Genomic DNA, 24,648 nt, shown 5'->3' on the forward strand with positions numbered 1-24,648 from the left:
CAGACAAATACTGTAAAATAAAACTATCTTTAAGACTTAATAAACCTTAAAGCTATTTTCACTCTAGGTAAGTGATACACATTCTTGAATGTGCCTGTAGCCTATGGTGTTCACACTGCAAAAGCAAGGAGGGGCTTCTTTTTCTTGTTCTTTCTCTACTGTCTACTAGTGCATGTCCTCCACCAAATATTAGCTTCCTGGGAAAGGATCTACTCAATACTAGCACATGCACTCAAATGTGCTCGTGCTCCAGGCTTTTTTGTTTCACAGCTCTATTCCGATAAATGAAAGACTTGGTGTCATAGAAATCACACCAACAAATCAGTCCATTCAGTGTGCATTCAGTGACTGCACGGTTTCTACGTAGAGCCCAAAAATGGTCGTAGAAAATGTTGAACCTCGAAACGTGGCTTTTCATTGGAAGTGGCCGTGTTGCCAAGGGCGATGTGAAATCCAGGCCTCGAGGGCCGGTGTCCTACATGTTTCCCAACCAGCCTGCCACTGAAGCTCCTAATTGGCTAAACACACCTCATCCAGGTAATCAGCAACAGATAAGGCCTTGATTTGGACACCCCTGGCTTTAGGGTTGAAGCAAAAAGAAACAAAAAGCCTTTAACTAAAATCACACTAGAATGAAGATATAAACATTTTTAGGTTTTTTGCAGGTTGGACAAAAAGTTACATTGTGGTTTTAATGCTAAATTAAGTGTTTCTCCTTCCTTTCATGGAGTTGGCACTCATTGGATTATATTGTGTTTAAGGCAGATGTATTAGGTTGATGGTCTTTCATGAAATTATAAAATCCATCAAGCTGCAATTCAAAGAAATAATTGATATCACTCTGTTGGGTTAGAGGCCAAAAGGTGACAGCAGTTGCTACGATACACGTCCTGAAGTTCTGCTTTGGGAAAAGAAGATGTTTGTGTTTACTCCTACTACACAGCGGAGCCAGCACTGGCTCCACTCCAGATATTCATCTTGTTTCCGCCGCAGCCTCGTCACCCTGCTTGTTTAGAGATAAAAAACGACAAGACAAGCGGGGAGGATCCAAACAGAGGCTGTTGTTTCATTCGTTTCAATGGCAGTTTATGGGAAGCAATGAGGTACCGGCATGGGTTTGGGATGAAAGATGCAGCCGTTCCTGGAGAAGGATCGCCGCCTTTGGCTCCAAACTTCTGCTGCTCGAATCAAACGACTGTGCAGAAGAATAAGGAAAAAAAAAACAAGCCTCCACCCGGAATCTACTGTCTAAAACACAGCGCTTCTTTCCACCACGTCATTTGCCCCCAAACCACACCACTACCCCCTTCCTCCTCTGCTTTTTTTTGCCTCATCTGAAGATGACAGACAGCGAGACTTCAGACAGCTGCTGCAAACTAGGTCAGTAACAAACTGAGACGAGGAGGAGGAGAGAGCGTGTTACACTGCAGTCTGGAAAACAGGACAGAACAAAAAAAGATTATTCATCATTTAAAATGTATGTTTGCTGTGTTAGAGCTAAGCTAAATGCTAATTAGCGCTCGCTGTCTGGCTTTAAACTGTAGTTACTGTACAATGAGAGGCTTTTATTTTTAGCAAATTAGCAAGAGTTTATGAATATATTTTTCCAAACAAACTAGTAAAGCAAAAATTAAAAATAGAGGAAAGCAGCCACCATGATGTGACGGATACCAGGCGGATTTGGTTCCATTCGTCAAAGAAAAAAAAATCCCTGTTCAACATCATCCATGTTTTCCATGATGTGTTCAATAAATGAATCCCAGGACAACTTCGAAGCATTAAACATCAAAAGAGAGGCGATAGACACAAATTTGCCGCCCTTAAAGGAAGCGCAGTCTTGCAGTTCCTTTGAGACTCGTACGGCCACTTTAAGGGATGAAAATGGAACGTACCATTGTTGTGCATGAGGTAAGTGTATCGTGAAGTAATGAAACATTTGAACGACATTCCTTACTTTCCCTTACGTATTGTTGCGTGTTCACTATGACCTGTCGCTCAAAGTATGCCAATAAAAAATTGTACATAAACATTTTTGCTCTACAGGCTTGTCTTGCTGGCCACCTGGTTTGTCCAGTTTTAGCACATAGACAGCTTGAATTCATAGTAGTCAGAAATTTCACTTTTTTCCATCTGGAATCAGATTTTACAGCAAAAAAATCCAAAGAAATGCATGTACTTGGGTGTATAATCTAAAGAACGAGGTCTTGTCCTTACCTGAGGATGAGCACTGCAGAGCTTGTCCTGATGCTTTGTGTCAGACCATTGATCTCATTGTTCTTTTATGGGAGACAACATGGCGCTTTGAGTCATCTTGCTTGTTTTAGCTCATTTCACCCCAGCAGCCTTTAAGATTTACCTAAACGAAGTTCAAACAGCATTGAAGCCTCCACATAAAAGATGTTTTGGGTTTTTTTTCCTCTAATGTTGGAAAATAAAAGTGGAGGTTAAAGCTGCCAGAGAAAGCGTGATAAATGCGAAGAACTCCCACACGGGTTAACGAAGGTCCTGAGCCAAATTGCTGCCAAACGCATCTGTACTTTTTAAATGTACAAGCTAAGAGTTTGTGTGGGAGTCTTACACCATTCTCCACCTGGCCTCCCAGCAAATCAAACTAACAAGGAAAAAGTATTTTCCAGGTAGATGTAAGATTTTGTAGCCTATTTCTCAGTTTGTTGTTGGATATTTAGACATTCCTTGAACAAAACAGGTTGAAGGAATATTCAGAAACATTAGAGTATATTGCAGCTAGGTCAGACTTAAGGAACCAGTCCCAGTTATCCCGGGACTTCTCTCCCCTGACGCTTCGGCTCCCATAAGTCCTCAGCTTGAGTGGACGGCAGGTGTTCAGTGGTGGACACATTCAACCATTTTCCTAGCAGCTGTTGCAACGTTTTTCCTCAAGAATTGTACTCTTTCTGTCCAAATCCAGAGAATTGATGACAGTTTTAGCTGCAAATGGATGTTGGGTCACCCCATTGGCTCATCTACAGGAATGACAATGACTGTCATGGGCTGTCCAAGCACTAAAGACAACCCATCCACAAAACCATCACTAGTTATTCAAAATGTATCCAAGTTTCTATCAGAGACTTTGTTTTTGATTTCTGCTTAGTTGCACACAATTACTGTAACTTAGATAATTCATAGAAATCTTATGTACTGAGATCTTTAACTTCATTACAATGTTAGCATATGAACACGGTGTGTAGAGACCATTGACTGTACAATCTGGATCGAGTGGGTGTGATGTCATCCATAGAACATGGCAACCAAATGAAGTCAATTCAGTCGCCATTTTTTTCGTGATACAGACTTTTCACCATGTTGTAGCCAGTCAGTAGTGATTGGTCCAAATTGGTCTGTGTCATCATTTCTATGGCAATCACTCTTGCCAATCAAGAGTGAACTAATTAGAAGTTCACACCCCTACGACTTGAAAGCTGGCTGCAAAAAAATCAGTCAAATCAGCTAAAAGTTCACAAAGCTAAATCAGGGTGAGACAGGCAGAGGTCTATCACAACCAAGAAGAGTCCAGATGAGTTTCAGGGCAGGCGGCAGGCAATCAGAGCATAAGCAGGGTCAGAAACAGAAGATCAGGTCCTGATAGGAATGCTCGGTAATGCAGGCAGAGTGGCACAAACAATACTTCGCACAGAGTGTGGCTCTGTGTGCTGCCTGAGAAGCAGCTGGATGATTGTCAGATTGGAGTCAGCTAAGCAGCATCCAGGAACTGTGCGCTGGGGTTGGTGGGAGATGTAGTGCAGTCAGTACTCTGGAGACGGCTCTCCCTGGTGACCAGATGGGGAGACAGAGCACTGATTCTCTACGGATATGCGTTGGCATCGTAAAACTCTCAAAGTAAGGGCAACAACTGCCCTCCAAAGCTACATACAAGACGTGAAATTGCCACGTGTTCTTAATGTTGACACAGTAATATTTTATTTTATTTTACCAGGAAATCCTACTGAGATTTGAGCTCTTTTTCAAGGAATTCTTGGGCCGAAAGGCATCACAAGAAAATAAATACAGTTAAAACAAAAAAGTACAAATAAAATACAGTTAAATTGAACTGTATTACAATCATCAAAAGATTAATTAGGAATAATACAGTAAGGGAAGGGCTTCTTATTCTTTGTCTACTTTGTCGTACTGTCTACCTACAGTTGGAAGAGTCTTTGTGTGAAATGTAAAAGCGGTGCAAACATCACAAATCTTGCTATGTGATTTCTTTTCCACACCTCTACTCCGATATATATTAAAGACTTGATGTCATATACTTCCATACTTACTTCCCTAATTATTAATTTCTCCCTCGTAATCAATTTTAAAACAGTTGGCACTTCTATCAATTAAAAAGAACGCCATCCATACGTCACTACCAAATCCACGTCCCATTGGTCACAAGTCAACACGGTTTAACCATCAACACACGTTCAGTGGTTGTATGTTTTGTATGTAGAGTTCCAAAACGGTTGTAGAAACTTGCGTAGAACGCAAGAGTTTCGAAGATGGAAGCCCGAAACTAACATTTAAACTCCTTTACATCTATTTTTTATTGCAGATTGCCACTTGAATGCATATTTTCTCTCTAATATATCGTGAATCTTGATCATTCAAAAGTGTATATGCGAGGGTTGGAAAAAAATATCTTTTTGGGGTTTTTACAGGGAACCGCAAACAAGGAGAAACTAAAACTATCAAACTCTTTCCGTTGTATCTCTACGTATTGTATTATTGGTCCAGAAATGACCATGTGTTTGATATCATGTTATACACAGATTGATCATCTCCAGAGCAGCCAGTTGCAGATTACATTGATTAAGAAGTAGCACTAATAGGAAAGAATGAGTCGCTGTTTCATCCCACACTGCAGCAGCAGAGTTTATGCTTTTATGGCCACCGCTGCCGCATTCTGTACCCCTCATTGGAAGTCTCGGTCTGTGAGTGCCTGTTGGACTCCAAGTGCAGTGGTGGGATGGATTGTTTAGAATACTGATACGTTTCCCTCTGTGACACTGTTGCACCAATCCTACCTGAACCGAGTCATGCCACTTAGTAAAATTGATTTTTTTTATGAAAGATAGACCTAAACCAGTGACAATATCTATGAAAATAGTTTCAGTAAAGAAGGATTTCCTTCAAAAGTACTAGCACACTTGTGGGAAAGTGTAGATTAGATTCAGCTTCCTGGTGCCCAATGTAAATCATATTTAGCGTGTATTGAACTTCAGATCCTGATTAACTGCTGGGAACTATTAGAATGCTGCACTGTAAATAAGCACAAACATCCAAGAATTTTGAAGACTAAAGGCCATAATACAAAACTTTCACGTTGCACTTCCATAATAACAACTGATTGTGTTTCTGAAAACGCAGCAGAGCTGTTTTCCAGCAGGACAGAGTACTGCAATATTAATAACCAGGGGGAATTGTCTCACAGTCCCGACCGGCTCTGGATTCTGCAGCCAAAGCCAGGCCATTAAACAGGCTGCTGCTCGCCAGTCTGCTCACGTTGGGCCCAATAGCAGATTGCCCTGCCCGGTCTAATGCAGCACCGCGATTGGCTCATGGCACATTGGGTATGGCTTAGGCATCATTGGCTTCCTGAGGACATTAAGGCCTTTTCCACTGCTCAGACGGCCTGCTATTCACCCTTTTGTTGCGAGAGGGAAAAGAACGGGGAGCAATTTTAGCGGAGAGAAAGAGATTGAGCAATTGATGGCGGAAAAACGGGTGTTATTCCCAACAACTCTGAGCTGGAGAGCCTTTTTATAGGGATTTAGATTCATATGCACTTTTATAAACATACTGGAGGGGGGGGGAAAGTGACACTTTAACCTCAGATGACCCAGAACTAATATTTTGAGAGTCAGACAATAGAAGAAATGTGTGGTGGAACTGGCTAAAGCTCTTTTCAAAAGATTCAACTGAAGCTTCAGTGACTCAAAGTCTTGTTCACACCAGTGTGTCTAGAAGTTAAGCCTTAGTCACATTCACTAGTATGGGGGGGTTGTACGAGTGCTAAAGGTTTTTGGGTTGTACGAGTCGTAGCTATGTCTTAAAGTTCCATCATTGAGGCTTGTTGTGAAAATGGAGGATACCGTTTTTGTGGTTGGGGTAAGTTAGGGGTGTCAAACTCAATCACACAGGGGGCAAAAATCCAAAACACAGAGCTGAAGATGCTGAAATCGATAGCTATAAACGCTGAAGCTGATAGCTGAAATCACTGAAGCCAATAGCTGAAAATGCTGAAGCTGATAGCCAGAAAAAATATTAGCTTAATGCCAAATTCACCTAAAAAATAAATACTTTGGTTAGCCAAAACAGCTAGCATGTAGCTGAAAAAATAGCTTAACTTCTAAATAGCCTAAAAAAACTGAAAAAGCCTAAATTAGTCAATATAGCTAGCATATAGCTGAAATATATAAACTCTAAAATAGTCTATAAAACGGAAACAAGCTTAAATTAGCCAAAACAGCTAGCATGTAGCTAAAAAATAGCTAAACTTCCTTTTAGCCTAAAAACTGAAAAAAAAATTAAATTAGCCAAAACAGCTAGCATTAGCTAAAATATTTGTTTAAGTCCGAAACAGCCTAAAATATCGGCAAAAACATGTCCCGCTAAGCCTCATCCAACTAAATGCGCTAGTATCATGTAGCAATAGACCTGTGCAAACACCATATGCTAAAGGCCATGCTACACTACTGCAACGTACGTTTTATGCATTGTCCACATATGTAATTTTGGTCTTTTGTGATACATGTATGATATACGTAATTCATAGGTGGTTCTTGTGTTCGTCATTCATCGTAGATGTCCGTTGAGGGTCTCGGCTGACTAGTCTTTACGTAAAGTCAGTATTAAGCTGTTCAACATTTTCTGGTAAATTGAGAATTATATTTTACGTAGTTTATACGCAATTATTACTTATGAAATTGTGCAAGATTTTTGCAAGATGCATACGCAAATTTGTGGCTTTCAACGACTGTTCTACGTATGTCTATGTGTTTCTAATCCTCGTGTTCTCTTATTGGGTCCAAATGACCCCACCCCTATATTGATGTGTGATCCCTCACATAACAAAGGTGGACACAGATTTATATATGTCCTCCTATACACCAGTGAAGACAAGAAATCCTTGAAAAATTCAACTTCAGTGTGTTTTCTTGTGGGGTCCAGATGACCCCACTTTTAATGTAGACATGCCTAGGAGAGCGATAGGGCTAACAGACTATTAGACCCATCTACCAACGATGTATAACTTATATATCACATATTTCAGGTTAACATTACGCAATTAACTCATAGATCACTAATGAATTGCACATAAACAGTGCAAAAAGTATTGTGTGACGTGGAAATAAATTGCCGATCTTTCTATACTGAGTTTGGGTCTCCTGATGAGCCGGAGAGGGGGTCGGGTCTCTTGCGGGGTGGTGTTTGTTCTGCACAGGAGGCCAGCCAGCAAGTCCAAGTGGGTCCCATATAGTTTAACGTGGTTCATTCATGATAAATCTCTGAAAATGTCATGTAAAAAAACACAACTTTGATATTTTGTGCAAACCATCTGTGGGAACCATTAAGATTTGCCCTTAATTTTCTACCCCAGAGAGCCTGTATCTGCCAGTAAGGGCAGTTTTAAGGACTGCTGACAAAATTCTTTTAAGATTTTATGATCTCTAAATAAAAATATCAGTTTTTATCACCATAAAGTATTTTTATCATCTTTATGGCGATCCTAGAAAATCTTTTGGATGGATTGTCCGACTTTGAGCGTTGCACCTTACTGGCAGATCTAGCCAATAATGCACTTCACATATCAGCAGCAAGGCGGAAAATCTGCTAACAGGGTTGAATAAATTAAAAAGTGAGGATTTTTTTCTGTTTCTTCCACCTCCGTTCAGAACCCAGTTGTTTGGAATAAAGTAAAATTCCAATAAACCAATTTCTACATTTTTGACTGGATTTTAAATACACATGGTTTATATCTTCAGGGTTTATCATTTTAATTTCATAATTAGCTTCAGTAGGTAATTTTGGAAGTGATTCTAAAACACTGTTCTTAATCAAGAGATAAAGACATGGTTAATAAATTGCATGGCGATTTGGCAACGTTGGGGTAGCTCGAGGCTTAGAAAGAGGAACTTTGCTTACAAAGCATGGTGTTCACTCACATGCACTGTCAGGGAGCTGGTTTCCATTGAGTAATTGAAATTGGCTCCCGCTTCAGCCCATTAAGAATATGAGCAGCGTTAATGAAACTGTGGCAACCACTGTTATAAAGACTGTGATGGCATTTGCTGAATATGACATTTTTTACTTTTTTTTTTTTTTGATGTACGAGTTGGATTTCCTTTACATGTTGGAGCCACTAAAAAGGGAAATATGCAGCAAAAAAGTTTCAGAAAGGTATAACTACTATTCCATTAGACCAGAACTGCAGCTAATCTTTGATAGCGTATATGTAGGCGATAAAAATGCTAATTTCTCAAAATTATGGATCAAATGTATCCACTGCTTCTTGAATCTTTAAAATATATTATTTAAATGATTTAAAGTCAACAATACGGCACTTAAATGCATAGCTAGCCAAGACATTAGCTAAACAATGAAATTAATTAAAAAGGTTATACAGTTTTTAAGAAAAAAATAATCAGTTTGCCTACAAATGCTGTAAAATATATATATTTTAAATGTTTTAAATAAGTTCTTTTCTAAAACCTACTTCAAATTTGTATGTAGGACTGGGGGTGGATGAGTATTATTATTAATATTTTATTATGTACGTATTATATACTTATTATTACGTACTTATTATTTTTATTACTATGTACCTAATTTCTGTCATTCATATATTTCACTATTACTAATGTATTATATGTTCATTTGCATAACATACTTTATTACAAGTGCTATATAATTTTTGATTGATTGATTGATTACGTGACACTACTATTATTTTTTAATGAAATTATATACAAATAAAATTGTAAAAAATAAAATAAAAGTTTGATGCATATTTAAAAATTTAGAAAAAAATAGCACCACCTAGAGGGGAAAAAATGAACAAAAATTTAATAAAAAGGTTAAAATTTAAAAATATAGTTTTTTATAAAAGGAATGCTTCAGTTATTCACATTTTTTAACCGTAAATTTTTACAGGTTTTCAGTTTTTCTGTTGTTCCTAATAAGTTTTTACAATTTTTGTGAATGAAAATGACATTTCAGGCTCACTTCATACATTGACATCATTCCATTAAAGCCAGTTTAAATGGCTATGCTTTAGCTTTTTTCATAACACTGACAATGTGTCTTAAGAAACAGTACCCTTTTTTGTTCAGAGTATAAGTCGCTCTGGAGTATAAGTCGCACTTTTGGGAGAAAAGTCTGACTTTTGCGGAACAAATCCACCAAGCCAAGCGTAGCTAAAAAAATAAATGAAATACAGGAATAGAAATATTTTTATCCGTATAAGAAAAATATCAAATTTTATGTGGAAAAAAATCCGATTCTCTTCCATGTTTGTTTTGGACGACACTTCTTCTGCCACTTAAGGTAGCAAATACACAGATGCAGCGCCCTCTAGTGATTGTTAGAGGAAACAACCGCGAAATGACAACTTTGTTTACTGGCAAAATAACAAAATATATGAGCCTATTTAAGTCTTAAAAAAAATAAATAAATAAACATAAATAAGTCACTCCTGAGTATAAGTCGCACCTCTGGCTAAATTATGAAAAAAAAACTGCGACTTATACTCAGGAAAATACGGTAATTAACATAAACTGGACAGAAAATGGATACGGTTCAGCTGAAAGTGGGTCATCACTTTTTACAAATATCAAATATCAAATCTGCTTCAGTCACTTTCCTAGTTTGTTTTTTCATTTTGGTGGCCTTAATAATGTGTTACAAAAGATAGATATTGATTAAAAAAAATGCCTTTATCTTACATGTAAATGTCAATATTTTGTCTTGATTTGCCCATATTTCTTCATTAATGCATTAAAAACAAACAGACAGAAAGAAAGAAGCAGAAAGAGCACATGTTAAACTCAAACTTAAAATATAACTTGTGCTGTAGTGTTGAATTTATTGACTCCGACTTTTGTGTTTTGATTTCTCTTATTTGTAATTATTACCCTTTTCTGCTCTGTTTAGTATGCTAATTGTTCACTCTTGGTCTGGATGTAATGACCAGACCAGCTGCTTGGTTTCTAATTTCCTATGCGGGTTAAAAATACACTTTTCAGCTGACATATATTGTTTTAAGTTTCCATCATCATTAGTACTTATTTTCTTTAAGTCAAAAACGTTTCATTCAGTTCTGTTTATTTTTAATTTTTGTCTCCCAACTAATAAAACTGTTGAAACACTGATGCATTATTTTGATTTTATTTAGACTTCAAAGTGTAAATAAGTTAAAACGAATGGACTGAACTAATAGGAGTTTCTTGTAGAACCACTATTGGAAATTTGTGAATAAAAAACTGTTGACACAAATACCTTAACACCCTGTGTTTATAGTTAGATAACTCCTCTCAATGCGCCTCCCTTTGAGTGGCCTTCATCTCTCTGGCATCACTTTGGGTTGGGTCTGACTAATACCAGCCAACCAGTTTTGACATAAAAGGAAGTATAGCACACTTTATTCTGTTGCTAACCAACAAGATCACCTAATCTGTTTTTCTCTTTTATACAGATTTTCTTCAAAAAAAAAAACCTGACGCAGATCCTACAGACCTCAATAATCTTTGTCCCAGTTCCAATCTTCCTTTCATGTTCAAGGTTCTTGGAAAAGAAGCAATGGCCTTTACGGCCTTTTTCTTCAAGGCAATTGAAGTCCTCGCTCTGCCGTGGCTCTCTGACCTCATCCACATCTCCATACTTGCTCACACCTCCTCATAACTCACTCCACCCCCTTCAAATCCAACAGAAAACTCATCGGTTTGTCGATTCTGTCGAGATAGAAAACAGTGACAGTTTGTCTGTAAATTCAAGTTTTTGCTTATTGTTCAATTCATACTTTGACCTTGAGGGTTCAAATAACTACGTAAGTATGAACAAATACAAATTGTACATATTTTCGGATCTGAAAATGACATAATTAACAGTAAAATTTAAATAATACTATCTAGCCTTTACAAAGAAAGGATCAAGGCAGAACATTGGTGCCAAAAGAGGAGGAAAACCTTTGCTGCAAAGAGTTGAGTCAACACTAAAATAATCCATATGTGTCCATGGATGTGGGTGAAACCAAAGCTCTTTTAGAAGAATGTTTCTGTCCAACAGATGGGTACTACATTTACATAATTAGAACAAAAAAAATTACCTCATGACATCGTAATTTAATGACTAAAAATCTGTAACTGTCGAGTGTACTCTATTGGCTTCATTTCGTCATCCAATTTGTTGACACCTCCACCTCTTAATGCGCTCTTACCTTAATGGAAATGCCAAAAATGCTGAAGGCCTAAACCAAAACTGTATTTTTTGTACTATAAGGCGCACTTAAAGCCTTAATTAAAAAAAAAAGAGTTTGTCGTGTAATGCAGAGCTCTTTATACTGGTTTTGCTTAATAACGTTGAAGAGAGTGCTCTGTCTAAACGTTCAGGTGGGTGTTATTGCAAATACGCTAACGTAGCTAGCACAGAGTTGTGTGGGGCTGTGTTATTTTAACTTATTAACAAGGTTGACAGAAAAGTCAAAGTAACATTTGTTTTAACGTTATCCATATTTTTCAGGTTGCAAACAAGGTTGGGAGTTGCAGGTATTGTGATTATGCTAATGTGGCTAACATGTAGCAATATTGGATTGTGTTTGTTTCTCATGTTAATAATATGGTTGAAAGTTAGCAAAGTCAAGGTAACATTTTTTTCAACATTATCAGTATTTTTTTTTAGTTGCGAACAAGGTTGGGAGTTACAGGTATTGTGATTATGCTAACATGGCTAACATGTAGCAGTGCTGTACGGTGATTTTATTACACATTATTGACAAGGTTGGGTGTTAGTGAAGCTACAGTAATGTTTGTTTTTAGCTGAATCAGTCTGTTGTTTTCACATGCTGCAAACAAAGTTGGGAGTTACAAGTGTTGAGAATATGCTAACGCGGCTAATACGTCTCTAACGTGTTGGACTGTATTCATACAAGATTAGGATTATATAATGAATAAGGGGACACAGCTAAAGCTTCTAACTCGGTTAACACTTTTAACGTGGCAAACGTGTCTGATGTAGCTAACATTTCAAACGTGGCACACGCTTCTAATGCGGCTAAGACCTCTAACGTGGGTAACGCTTCTGATGCAGCTAACACGTTTAACATTGCTAACGTTTCTGATGCAGCTAACACTTTTAACATTGCTAACGTCTCTGATGCAGCTAACACTTTTAACGTTTCTGATGCAGCTAACACGTTTAAGGTGGCTAGGGCTTCTGATGCAGCTAACACTAAAGTTTCTGATGCAGCTAACACTTTTAAGGTGGCTAGCGCTTCTGATGCGGCTAACACCTCTAACGTGGGTAACGCTTCTGATGCAGCTAACACTTTTAACGTTGCTAACATTTCTGATGCAGCTAACACTTTCAAGGTGGCTAGCACTTCTGATGGAGCTAACAGTAAGGCTTCTGATGCAGCTAACACTTTTAAGGTGGCTAGCGCTTCTGATGAAGCTAACAGTAAGGCTTCTGATGCAGCTAACACGTTTAAGGTGGCTAGGGCTTCTGATGCAGCTAATACTTTTAACATTGCTAACGTTTCTGATGCAGCTAACACTTCTAACGTTGCTAATGTGTCAAAAGTGGCTAACAAGTAGCATGCTATGAACAACTTATAAGCTTTGTCCAAATTCCCTCACTATGCACTATATGCGCTGTATTGCCATTTTGATAAACTATGTAAAATCTACTAATTCAAAATAAAGTGTCCTAGAAATTTCCCAGAAGTCTTTGCAAAAAAACTAGTGTAAACCAATGCTTAATACATTGGTAAATATAGACCACAATGCATTGCATTTGAACAGTTTTTGTGAAAAAAATATGTTCCAATGTAATTGTTGTATTTAAGGGTTATAGTAGGAATTCAGGCATAGCTTAAGAGTTAATCTGAATGTAATAAAGTCTCACTGACTGACATATCTCTGACTCTTTTGTCACGCTTAATGCGTCTTCTAGTTTGTTGCACCTTATATATGATATAGATTTGAAAATAGACCAATCATTGACGATGTGCCTTATAATCTACCGACCCCTGTAGAGCAGAATCAAAATCTCAACTGAAATGTCTCTGTATAGTAAGAAATCCCATGAAATGGTTTGAAGGCTTTAACGCCTAAATCTTGTTGTATAAGAAGCTATGTTGCGTCACTCGGAAATGATGCTAGCCATCACAGTCACCCGACGAACAAACTGAACAATCACTTTGTGTCAAACTGCTCTGACTCCATCCAAAGTGTTTACTGTTCTGTCAAGATAAGCCTTTGAAAAAGTTCACCAGAACGGTGCTGCTTGAACTGAAGCCATAAGGGAACATGATAAATAAATCTTTCTTTTGTTCCATCTTTCATGTTTGGAGACACAAAAATATTTGCTTGGTATGATCTGCAAGGACTTGCTTTCAGAAAAGTGATTGTTTGTTCGACATTTCTGAGGAGCGCAAAGGCAGTGTGACCCACCAAGCCACAAAAGATCCATTAAAAGAAATGCAGCAAGTTAGAATATACAGAAATACTCATTTCATGGCTGGAGTCCCCAGAGGAAGCACAGAAAAAGTCAAGGTGTGATAAAGTGTCCAGAACACACTTTCCTGTGTGCATTATGAGAAGAATGCAAGAGAAAAACACTTAACCCCCAAGGTGGAGGAGGTGAATATTAAAAATGCCTTGATTCACCTACACTCGCCTCTTCAGGCTGGCACCAAAAATAAAATCCAACTCAAATCTTCTCGGCAACAAGAGCTATTAACACTGAAGTCACTTACAATTTACCCCTAGAACAGGGGTAGTCAATCGCACAAGGGGCACCATGAACTTTATTATTTAACACTCTAAAAAAAAATTAAACTTTAAAACCATACCTTTTTAACATAATTATGAGCTAAATATTTAGCATTACCTGCATAAAACTAGTGTGAATGCTGTAAGCTGTATTTTACCGCTGAAGATGCTAGTGCTGATAGCGGAAGTTGTGGAAATTGATAGTTATAAATGCTGAAGCAAAAAGCTTAAAACACTGAAGCTCATAGCAGAAATCTCTGCAGCTGATAGCCAGCTAAAATTTCAGCTACATGCCAAATTGGCCTAAAATACTTTAAAAAAGGGGGGGGGGGAGCCTAAGGTTAGCCAAAAAAGCTAGTATGTAACTGAAAAATAGCTAAACTTCAAAATAGCCAAAAAAAATTTTAAAAAAGCCTAAATTAGCCAAAACAGTTCACGAGTAATTATTAGCCTAACTCCAAAACAGCCTAAAAAAAAGCTTCAAAAGAAAAGCCTAAATTAGCCAAAACAGTTAGCATGTAGCTGAAATATTAGCTTAACTCCAAAACAGCCTAAAACACAAAAAAGCTTAAATTAGCCAAAACAGCTAGCATGTAACTGAAATATTATCTTAACTCCAAAACAGCCTAAATCACTAAAAAAGCCTAAACTAGAAAAAAACAGCTAGCGTGTAGCTAAAAAAATAGCTAAACTTCAAACATCCTGAAAAACAAAAAAGAGCCTAAATTAGTCAAGATAGCTAGCATGAAGCTGAAATGTTTAACTCCAAAACAACCTGAATCACTAAAAAGCAGCTGAAGATGCTGAAATTGATAACTAAAAGTGCTAAAGCTGATAGCCAGCTAAAATATTAGCTAAATGCCAAATTAGCCTAAAAAAAAACAAATAAGGTAAAAAAACTTAAATTAGCCAAAACAGCTACCATGTAGCTACTATAACAGCTAAACTTCAAAATAGCCTAAAAAACTGAAAAAAGGCTTAAATTTGCCAAACAGATAGCCAGTAAATATTAACCAAACTCCAAAACAGTTAAAAAAACTTCAAAGCCTATATTAGCCAAAACAGCTGGCATGTGGCTAAAATATTAGCCTAATTCCAAAACAGCCTAAAAAAAACTTCAAAAAATGCTAAATTAGCCAAAACAGCTAGCATGTAGCTAAAATATGAGCTAAACTCCACAATAGCATAAAAAAATCTTAGTAAATACCAAAATATTCCAAAAACTAACAGAATGCCAGTTTTTAAAACTGGAACTTTTTAACATAATTATGAATAATAACAGGCAGGAATGTTATTCCAGAATAAATCAACTTAAACCATAAATAACCAATATTTTACTCTATATAAAAATAAATATTGTCAAAATTATACATGTTAAAAATAAGAACAAAATAACATCAGGCCATTAATAATAATAAAATAAAATGATCTGGAGGGCCGGATCCGGCCCCCCGGCCTTGCCTTTGACACATGTGCCCTAGAAGATTATAAAATGTATTCTGTAGGGGTTCTTTTCTTTTGACGGTGTAGAAATGGTTGAGAAACACACATTGACTCGTTTCTGGTTGCACCATTCATTATCACGTCCTTTCGATGCTGAATTCCGTGGACTCCCATAGAAAAACAGACAACGTGGTCTTTGTTTTGCCTGTTGTATTCATATATTCCAAGACCTGCGAAGCAGGCGTCATGAGGGCTTCCTGATATATTCTCTAAGGCTGAGTAAACAAAGCTTTATTGAAAGAGACTATTTTGCGGCCCACATACTATACTAACACATTCAAAGACCCCACCGCAAAGGAGAAAAAAGGATGAAGGTCTTCAGCAGACCCCTGCTGCAAGGATTACTCTGATTCTCCATTCTATCCATCCGTCTCCAACATTTTTTTTTACCACCTGACGTCTACCCGAACGGCTCAGTGCCGCTGCCGAGATGTCGGTGGCTTTGCCCGGGGGAAATTATCTATTATCCCCCCGCCTCCTTGTTTTTCTTGCCCGGCAGAGGAATAAACGCTCAACGATCCAGGGCTTTCACCTCTACTCTGATAAAGGTTATCTTGGCAATTTAGTGCTGGCGATATCACATTATGGGGAGAGTTATGAGGCGGAAATCAAATTTTGCTCCCAGTGACTGTAAGGAGAGGGAGGATGAAAGGTGTATGGGGCTGCACGGTAATAATATGTTTGGAAATGTGTGTGAAGGATTCCTGCGTGCATTTCTCTGTCTTCATAGAGCCGGCAATACAATGAAGCCTTTTTGTTTGCTCCTTCAAATCTGCTTATGCTGTGTGCTGAAGTGTTTTTGAGGAGTGGAGATGCTTCACTGACTTGTTGAACCTTGCTTATAAGTCTAATGCACATGTGTCAAAGTCAAGGCCCGGGGGCCGGATCCGGCCCTCTGGGTAATTCTATCCGGCCCTCCAGATCATTTTATTTTATTGTTATTAATGGCCCGGTGTTATCTTGTGCTATTTTCTAACTTGAATAATTTTGACAAGAGAGTAAAATATTGAAAGTTGTTTAAGGTTTAAGTTGATATATTCTGGAGTAATATTCCTGTTTATTATTAATAATTTTGGTAAAAAGTTACGGTTTTAAGGACTTGAAAATTGACATTCTTCTAGCTTTTTGGACTATTTCCTCATTTACTAAAATTTTTAGGCTATTTTGGAGTTTACCTAAAAATTTAGCTACATGCTAGCTGTTTGGGCTAATTTAGGTTTTTTGTTTTTGTTTTGTTTTTTTAGGCTAATTTGGCATTTAGCTAATATTTTAGATAGCTATCAGCTTCAGCTTTCAGTTATTAGTTTCAGTGATTTCAGCTTCAGAGTTTTTAGCTATCAATTTCAGCATCTTCAGTAGCCAAATTCAGCTTATTGCATTTACAGACATAAACTCCATGTAGATATAAAATCTTGTCCACCTTTGTCCACATTAGTCATGAGATGGATAATACCTCAATGTAAGGGTGGGGTCATCTGGACCCCATAAGAGATGAAACTGCTTCCATCTGCCAACTCCTAAAAAAAAAAAAAAAAAAAAACAGATTCCAGGAAAATAAAGAAGAAACCTCAGGGAAGTCCGGGACAGGACAGGCAGTCAATGCACTAGGACTGTTGAAGATGAATTAGCTTATCTAACTCTACAACTATATATTTGAATAGTGTTCATCCAGATAGAACTGGGGGACAGCGGGGAGTGAGGTCCACAGCCAAGACAAGCCAGAGGTGAGGTCCACGGCCAAGAACGGGAGTACAGACGATCCACCTGGAATCTAAAGAACAACACATGAATAACACTGCACCAAACAGAGGCATGCTTAAAAAAAACTGCCACATTCAATACTTGCTTAGTTGCAAATTTGTGAATGAAAGGTGAGGCCTTATATTCCTTATATTAATTTATGTAAAATATATACTTTGAAAAAATTGTAAAAAAAAACAGTGGTGTTTATTGGCAAGAGTCTGGCGATGCAATACGTATCACGACACAAATGTCAATTATAAATTTTGATATATCCCAAGACAGCAATACTGCAATATTTTATCAAATCAATATTTTCCCGCAGTAAAAATGAACTTTTTTAGTTCAAAGTAATACCATTGTATTGTTAGACATGGGAGCCGAGAACGGCCTGTCTATTGCTTTTTTGTTATGTTTTCTTGTGAGGATAATGACATCTACTTTCACGTTATCACGTTTTTTTCTCGTGATAATGAGATAGATACATTTCGTTTTGTTTTTGCAATAAGATAGCCAAGAATATACTATAGTGTAAGTCAACGAGATGTAATCTGTGTTAGGTCTTTATTTTGTGGTTACTGTGGTTCTTTTATCTCGAGAGAAAAAAAAGTGTTTTCTCGTGATAATGAGATAGTAGGTGTCATTATCACAATAAAAAAATAAAAAATGTTGGCTTCCGAAAATTGATGTTGAGCAAGCATGATACTTTGACTTGTTGGACTTTTATTTTCCTAACATTTTCAAACTAAATTTCATAACTTTCCATAGTCATATTACCATAAGCCACGCCCACAAAAAAATTAAATACAAAAATCTAGCGTGTAACAGGAAGCACATGCATGCAAAATCTGTCCCACTTCCCCACAGCCGTGTCGCTGACTTGAGAGCCCTCGCTGCACAGATAGCACTCACTGGGTGAAGCTGATAACTGTGCAAAGAGTGACACCCCCCTCCCTCCGAACAGGAAATTACAGGAACACATTACTATCAGGGCAGCTGACAACCTACAAAGCACACCGTCGCATCACACCTCGTTTTATTTGTCAGATACATTATCACATTATTATATTCACAGTTTATCCAGCTCCCTGGAGAGCAACAAAATTATGCAGTAGCAGGGGTCTTTGTGCCAGAAAGGTTGCCATGACGATCGGATTTCTCTCCGATTTTCCTTCTTAGTTTCGCCATATTCAAGTTTCTCCACTCCGTCATTTACAATTATTAAAAAATTACCATTCTAACACGTTAGCCTGCGGGTGTCATTACATACAAGAACTGCTTGGTAGACTATAAAATGGAATCATAGAGAAAAGAGTTTGCAAAGTGTCACACCCTTAAGGTAGTCGCTCTGCTAAATTGGTTATGTGTCAGTGTTACTCTCACTTCCTTGGATACAAATGCAATTTTAGCCAAGCTGAGGAACATTTTTCTACCACTTTGAACACACACACACACACACACACACACATACGCTTTGATACGGCTCTGTGTTACCAGGAAAAAAATCGGTGCAGGTTACACACTGATTGAATTCAATGATGACATTTTTTTTTTTGCCTCGTCGGAGGACATTCGCTCAAGAAATCATGATATCAAGCTTTATAGTGCGAAATACCACAAGTTTGTTTGTATTTAGGTACAAAAACAACACATTGAAGCGTCTTACATTTAATTAAATTGTAAAATTACACTTAAATCAACTCTAAACCTGAGTGAGAATGTTTGGTCGTTTACTTTTTATTGGACAGGTCTTAAACTCATCATAAAACCGCAGCACCTGATGGCAGAGTTTGATTGTGAGTGAACTCTGGTGGGATTTCATGACTGTGTAAACACAGACAGTGGACGGAAGAACAGAAATGATATAATAAGCCCCAACGTCCAATTAAAAAAAAAAAAAAAAACTGCCCCAAGCGAGAAAAAGCTACTTTTAGTGAGGCATCTGATAGGTCAGCTTATAACTTGATTAACTTGCATTTAGAAATAATGTCATGAAAAAAAGTGATGATTAGCAACGACATCAGAGCAAGAATATTTATTCTGACAAATATAATGACTCATTAAATCAGGGGTCCCCAATCTCCGGTTCATGAACCAATACTGCTCCGAGGGCCGCTTGTTACCGGGCCACAGATAAGGAAAGATGCATACACTAATCAGGGGTCCCCAACTCTTGGGACACGTACCGGTACCCTAACTGGTTCTTCATCTGGTACCGCGTCTTGAGGGTTGGGGGCACATGATTTAATGGGAACAGCCAGAACGTCAAAAGACGACTAGTTGGGGACGCCTAAAACATCAAAAAGTGACGCAGAGGGGCCCGGACCATACATCCATATATGTAGTTGTGTAGTTGACCAGTACGACCATTGCAAGGGACATTACGGCAATGGAAAGTACCATTTTTGAGCTTGTGGTAAGTGTGTTGTGAGGTAAGAGTGTAACATGACTATAGACTCTGATTGTGGGTATGGTACAAGTACTGGTTCCTTACTTACTGTGTGCAAATGCTGCAAGAACATAGTCTGCATGTGATAGGTCACAAGCCCCCTGCACAGTACACAGGATCAGTGTAAAAAAAAAGGAAAATTCTATATCACACATCTGCGTCTCACCTACCTTACCCTTACATGTTAATGCGATAAAGTTCATAGTGTCTATGGTACTAATAACTTCTCTGTTCTTTTGTTATCAGACGCGATAAATTTAGACATACCTGACATGTTCCATCTTCATCAGAGTCGTCACCAGGTGGTCGAGTGTGACGTACGGAGTCACCCGTCAAACTTTGACAGGTGACTCCGCTCCCCGGCTGGAGAATGTTGAGAAAATCATATCACGGACTGGGAAAAGGCAAAGGTCATCCAAACTGAAGAAAACCGACATCATAGAGGTAGTGGAGATAAAAAAAAAGCGAGCCCAGACAGCCATAAACCGGGATAACCTTCTTACTCTCCCGTACTTGGAGCTACATACTCCAACGGGGGGCGGAGTCACCTGCCAAATTTTGACATTTAGCTGTTTTTATGTGCGTCGCACTTGACCACCTGGTGACGACTGATGAAGATGGAGCGTCTTCATCGAAATAAATCAGGTATGTTTATATATATCCCATCTGAAAACAAGAGAACTAAGAAGTTACACTTTCTTGTTGTTCAAGTGGTCGCTACGACCTGTCGCACTGCAGCATCTTTGCTCTACGACAGGGGTGTCAAACTCAATCGCACAAGGGGCCAAAATCCAAAACACGCCTTAGGTCAGGGGCCGAACAGGATAAAGATTTATTAAACACACTAAGACTATATTGCTTAAACTTTAAAACCCTAACTTTTTAAAATAAATATGAACTAGATATATAGCATTACCTGCTATAATGCTAGTGTGAATGCTGTAAGCTGAATTTGGCCACTGAAGATGCTAGTGGTGATAGCTGGAGATGCTGAAACTGATAGCCAGATAAAATATTAGCTTTATGCCAAATTAGCCTAAACAACTAAAAGCCTAAATTTGCAAAACAGTTAGCATGTAGCTGAAATATAAGCATAACTCCAAAATAGCCTAAAAATGTTTTAGTAAATACCAAAATAGTCCAAAAAAGCTAGCAGAATTCTTTAAAACTTTAAAACTATAACTTTTTTACATAGTTATGAATAATAAAAAGACAGAAATATTATTCCAGAAGCAAAACAGCTATCATGTAGCAAAAAAATGGCTATGCTTCAAAATAGCCTAAAAAACGGAAAAAAGCCTAAATTAGCCAAAACAGCTAGCATGTAGCAGAAAATAGCTATATTTCAAAATAGCAAAAAGAAAAACTGAAAAACCTAAGTTAGCCAAAACAGCTAAAGTGTAGCTGAAATATTAGCTTAAGCTCCAAAACATTCTAAAAAAAACTTGAAGAAGAAAAGCCTAAATTAGCCAAAAGAGCTAGCATGTAGCAGAAAAAATAGCTATACTTTAAAATAGCCTAAAAAACTGAACAAGTCTAAATTAGCCAAAACAGCTAGCATGTTGCGTAAATATTAACTAAACTCCAAAAACAACCTGAACAATAAAATATATATATATATATATATATATATATATTTAAAATAGCCAATAAATCAACTTAAACCTTAAATAACTTTCAAAATTTTACTCTCCATAAAACTATATTTTGTCAAAATTATACAAGTTAGAAATAAGTGTAATATAACATTGGGCCATTAATAACAATAAAATAAAATGATCTGGAGGGCCGGATAGAATTACCCGGAGGGCCGGATCCGGCCCCCGGGCCTTGACTTTGACACGTGTGCTCTACGACCTCATCAAGTGGTCTACCACCTTCATTTTTTGTGCGTCTCCAGAACAGTATTGCCCATTTTTGGCCCGCTCATCCCATATTCACCCAAAAGGATAGTAGTGATTGAAGCTTAAGAATTCCGATGATGGCCATAGGAGCAAAGGAGCTGGAATTCCTTGGCGAGAAATCCGGATGAGGAAGCCAATCAACCAGCAGCGCGGGAAGCGCCATCAATCCCCCATTTGAGAACCCAAACCATTAATCCTGCTTATACATTTGTTTGTTTTTTTTGCAATCACACAAGGATTAGAGTAATCCCTACCAGATAGAATTAAAGAACTATGACAAAAAAAAGGAACATGGAATTTCAAAGATTTATTAGAAAAACACAGTCATTGAGCAAGCTCACGATAACACAGAATTAAAGAAATGTGTCCAAATTAGCTCCACTTTCCTTTGGACTTCACTGAACAGAGTTGCACCAATGACCCAAGGCTTCGTTTGGGCTAATATGAACATGGAGTTCACTGATTGACTAACTGGGGAGGCTGTAGCTCACTGAGTTGAGCAGCCATCTGCCAATCGGTTCATTAAAATCCCAGGCTTTGCGGTAATTGTACCCCTGGGCGAGACGCTAAACCCCCACATCGCCTTAAATCGCATGAAACTTGTAAATCCCTTCGGATGAAAGCATTTTTGTTTGGAGCGACTAAACGCAGGTGCAGTCAGACCTGTCGCACGTGTTTCACGGTTATGCAAATAAACCAACTTTGAGGTGATGGTGACCTATGAAGAGTCTTCACAACTCATTCATTTGTAACCGTCATTTTGTTGGGTATTTTTGCCCAATTTTGAGTCTCCAATCTGCCGACTGTCGGTTAAAGGTGACTCTCGCTTATAGCTCAGAAAAACTTTCAAGACCCTCTGAGTCACATTATGAAAATTCAGCAATAATCCTCTTAAAGTAACCCCACTCCTTTGTTTCTTTACCTCGCTTTCCCTGCATCCTTCAGTCCAACAAAGCCTGAAGATGATGGAGAGAAAGACGGATCTAACGCATCGCAACAGTGACCCCAGCTGGACGCCCAGAATCCTAACAACCTTCATTCTTTTTTTTTCTTGTCCAGAATGTCGTTTCAATCTCACCTCTATTTCTATCATTTCTACAGCGAGACAATAAAATGCAGGTTTCAATTTGTACGGCCGCACAGAACCATTGTATCCCCTGGATGGATTATTTCAGTATCTGAGCATCTTGTCTTTCTTCTATCCTTTTTTTTTTTATGTTCCTAGTTTGTATGAACCTCTGTTAATCGCAGAACTTCCTCTTCCTCCAGCTGGAGTGGATTTCGCTGACTTTGCACGCGCTGCAGATAATAAGCTTAACACAAACAGCAGGGGAAGCAGGTGCTGAGGGGTGGAGGTCCGAGCTCAAAGACCAAAGAAAAATGAGGCGTGTTTGTTAATTCCTATGCCCACTGCGGGCAGGGAGAGTCATTTTTCATTTTTTCGCCGAGGGGGGAAGGTGGTCTCAGGAGAAGAAGAGCTCGGATGATGCGCAGTATTAGCTCGTAGTTCGGGATGGGATTTTAAACATCACAGACGGTGCAAAAAACAGAATAAATTTGAATATATTTCCATATATGCGTGTCTTAAAAAATTAACTGTGTCAAATAATCCACTGACTCCTGCATGTGGTTTCTTCACAAACAGGAACTGCTGATATTTAAATCATTTTGGAGGAAAAAACACAAAAAATAAACCTTTTAGGCCAGTTTAATTGTGGAAATTGAACATTGATTTGTTCATTTTTTACATAAATTGTAAAATAAATTCCACAAAACACTATAAAGGGTTTGTATCAGAACTGTTTTTAAGGGGGCCATACCATTTTTTTTTTTTAGCTTTTAAGCTTTTAAGTTTATTTCTCACTATAAGGAACCCAAATCTGTATTTTGATCCGTTCGGAGTAATCCTCTTAAAAACTTGATCTCTCTCACCATCAGCCCCTCCCATACCCACATCCTCACATGCTTACATCACAAGGTAAGAACCGCCCCCTCCGGGAAGAGTCTGCTCCGGCCCCAGGCTAACACCTTTTCCGTAAAGCTAGCAGTGTTAAGCTAGCCCCACCCCCAGCTCGTGCACAGTTGCGCAGACGCCGACTGACTGTGTTGTGAGACAGTTTAGTGATGGGCAAAAAAAAAAAAATGCTCTTTTAGTTTAGTGTTCAAACCTCATGAAGAAACTTCTGGTGAGGAGTCGACACGACACGCTGGGATGGATCCTGAACGTATCTGAGAATGGTGCAAGCAGACGGGGAAATTGGGAAGACGGCAGGAGAAAGGGAGCAGACTATTTCCTGGTGGTGAAAGGGAGCAGACTATTTCCTGGTGGTGAAAGGGAGATAACTATTTCCTGGTGGAGAAACGGAGCAGACTTTTTCCTAGTAGAGAAAGGGAGCAGACTATTTCCTGGTGGAGCAGGGGAGATAACCATTAGCTTGTAAAGAAACAGAGCAGACTTTTTCATGGTGGAGAATGGGAACAGACTATTTCCTGGTGGAAAAAAGGAGAAGACTATTTCCTAGTGGAGAAAGAGAGAAGACTTTTTCCTGGTGGTGAAAGGGAACAGACTATTTCCTTTCTCCAGTATGACCTAGTCTTCTCCTTTTTTCCAAATGGAGCAGACTATTTCCTGGAGGAGAAAGGGAGATAACTATTTCCTGGTGGAGAAACAGAGCAGACTTTTTCCTGGTGGAGAAACAGAGCAGACTTTTTCCTGGTGGAGAAAGGGAACAGACTATTTCCTGGTGGTGAAAGGGAGATAACTATTTCCTGGTGGAGAAACGGAGCAGACTATTTCCTGGTGGAAAAAAGGAGAAGACTATTTCCTAGTGGAGAAAGAGAGAAGACTTTTTCCTGGTGGAAAAGGTATGTGACACATTGGGAGTACTACTGGTTTGAATGTGGACTATTGAGCAAAGCCAGAAAGGATTTTTGATACAAAGATGAATGATCCTTCTAAGAGAAAAGAAAGGCTCACAGCCAGTGATTGATTTATTTCTTTTTTTCTTGGGTGACACACTGACAAAGACGGCTCTAGGATGATGTCACAGAGCAA

General features: G+C 38.3%; 1 protein-coding gene across 4 annotated transcripts in view; it reads left to right on the plus strand.

Moving 5' to 3' along the window:
* Positions 1-24,648, plus strand: part of spry2 (sprouty RTK signaling antagonist 2) — a 356,144-nt gene that overhangs the window by 319,512 nt on the left and 11,984 nt on the right. Inside the window, exon 3 of one of the 4 annotated variants that reach the window (XR_002921577.2) lies at positions 22,539-22,746. The exons of the other annotated variants lie outside the window; for them this stretch is intronic. The gene's annotated coding sequence lies outside the window, so the exon portion shown is untranslated. Of the gene's footprint in view, positions 1-22,538; positions 22,747-24,648 lie in introns of those variants that run through there. 4 annotated transcript variants of the gene reach the window in all.

The sequence above is a fragment of the Oryzias melastigma genome, linkage group LG2 (assembly GCF_002922805.2).
Source record: "Oryzias melastigma strain HK-1 linkage group LG2, ASM292280v2, whole genome shotgun sequence".
NCBI classification, from domain to species: Eukaryota; Metazoa; Chordata; class Actinopteri; order Beloniformes; family Adrianichthyidae; genus Oryzias; species Oryzias melastigma.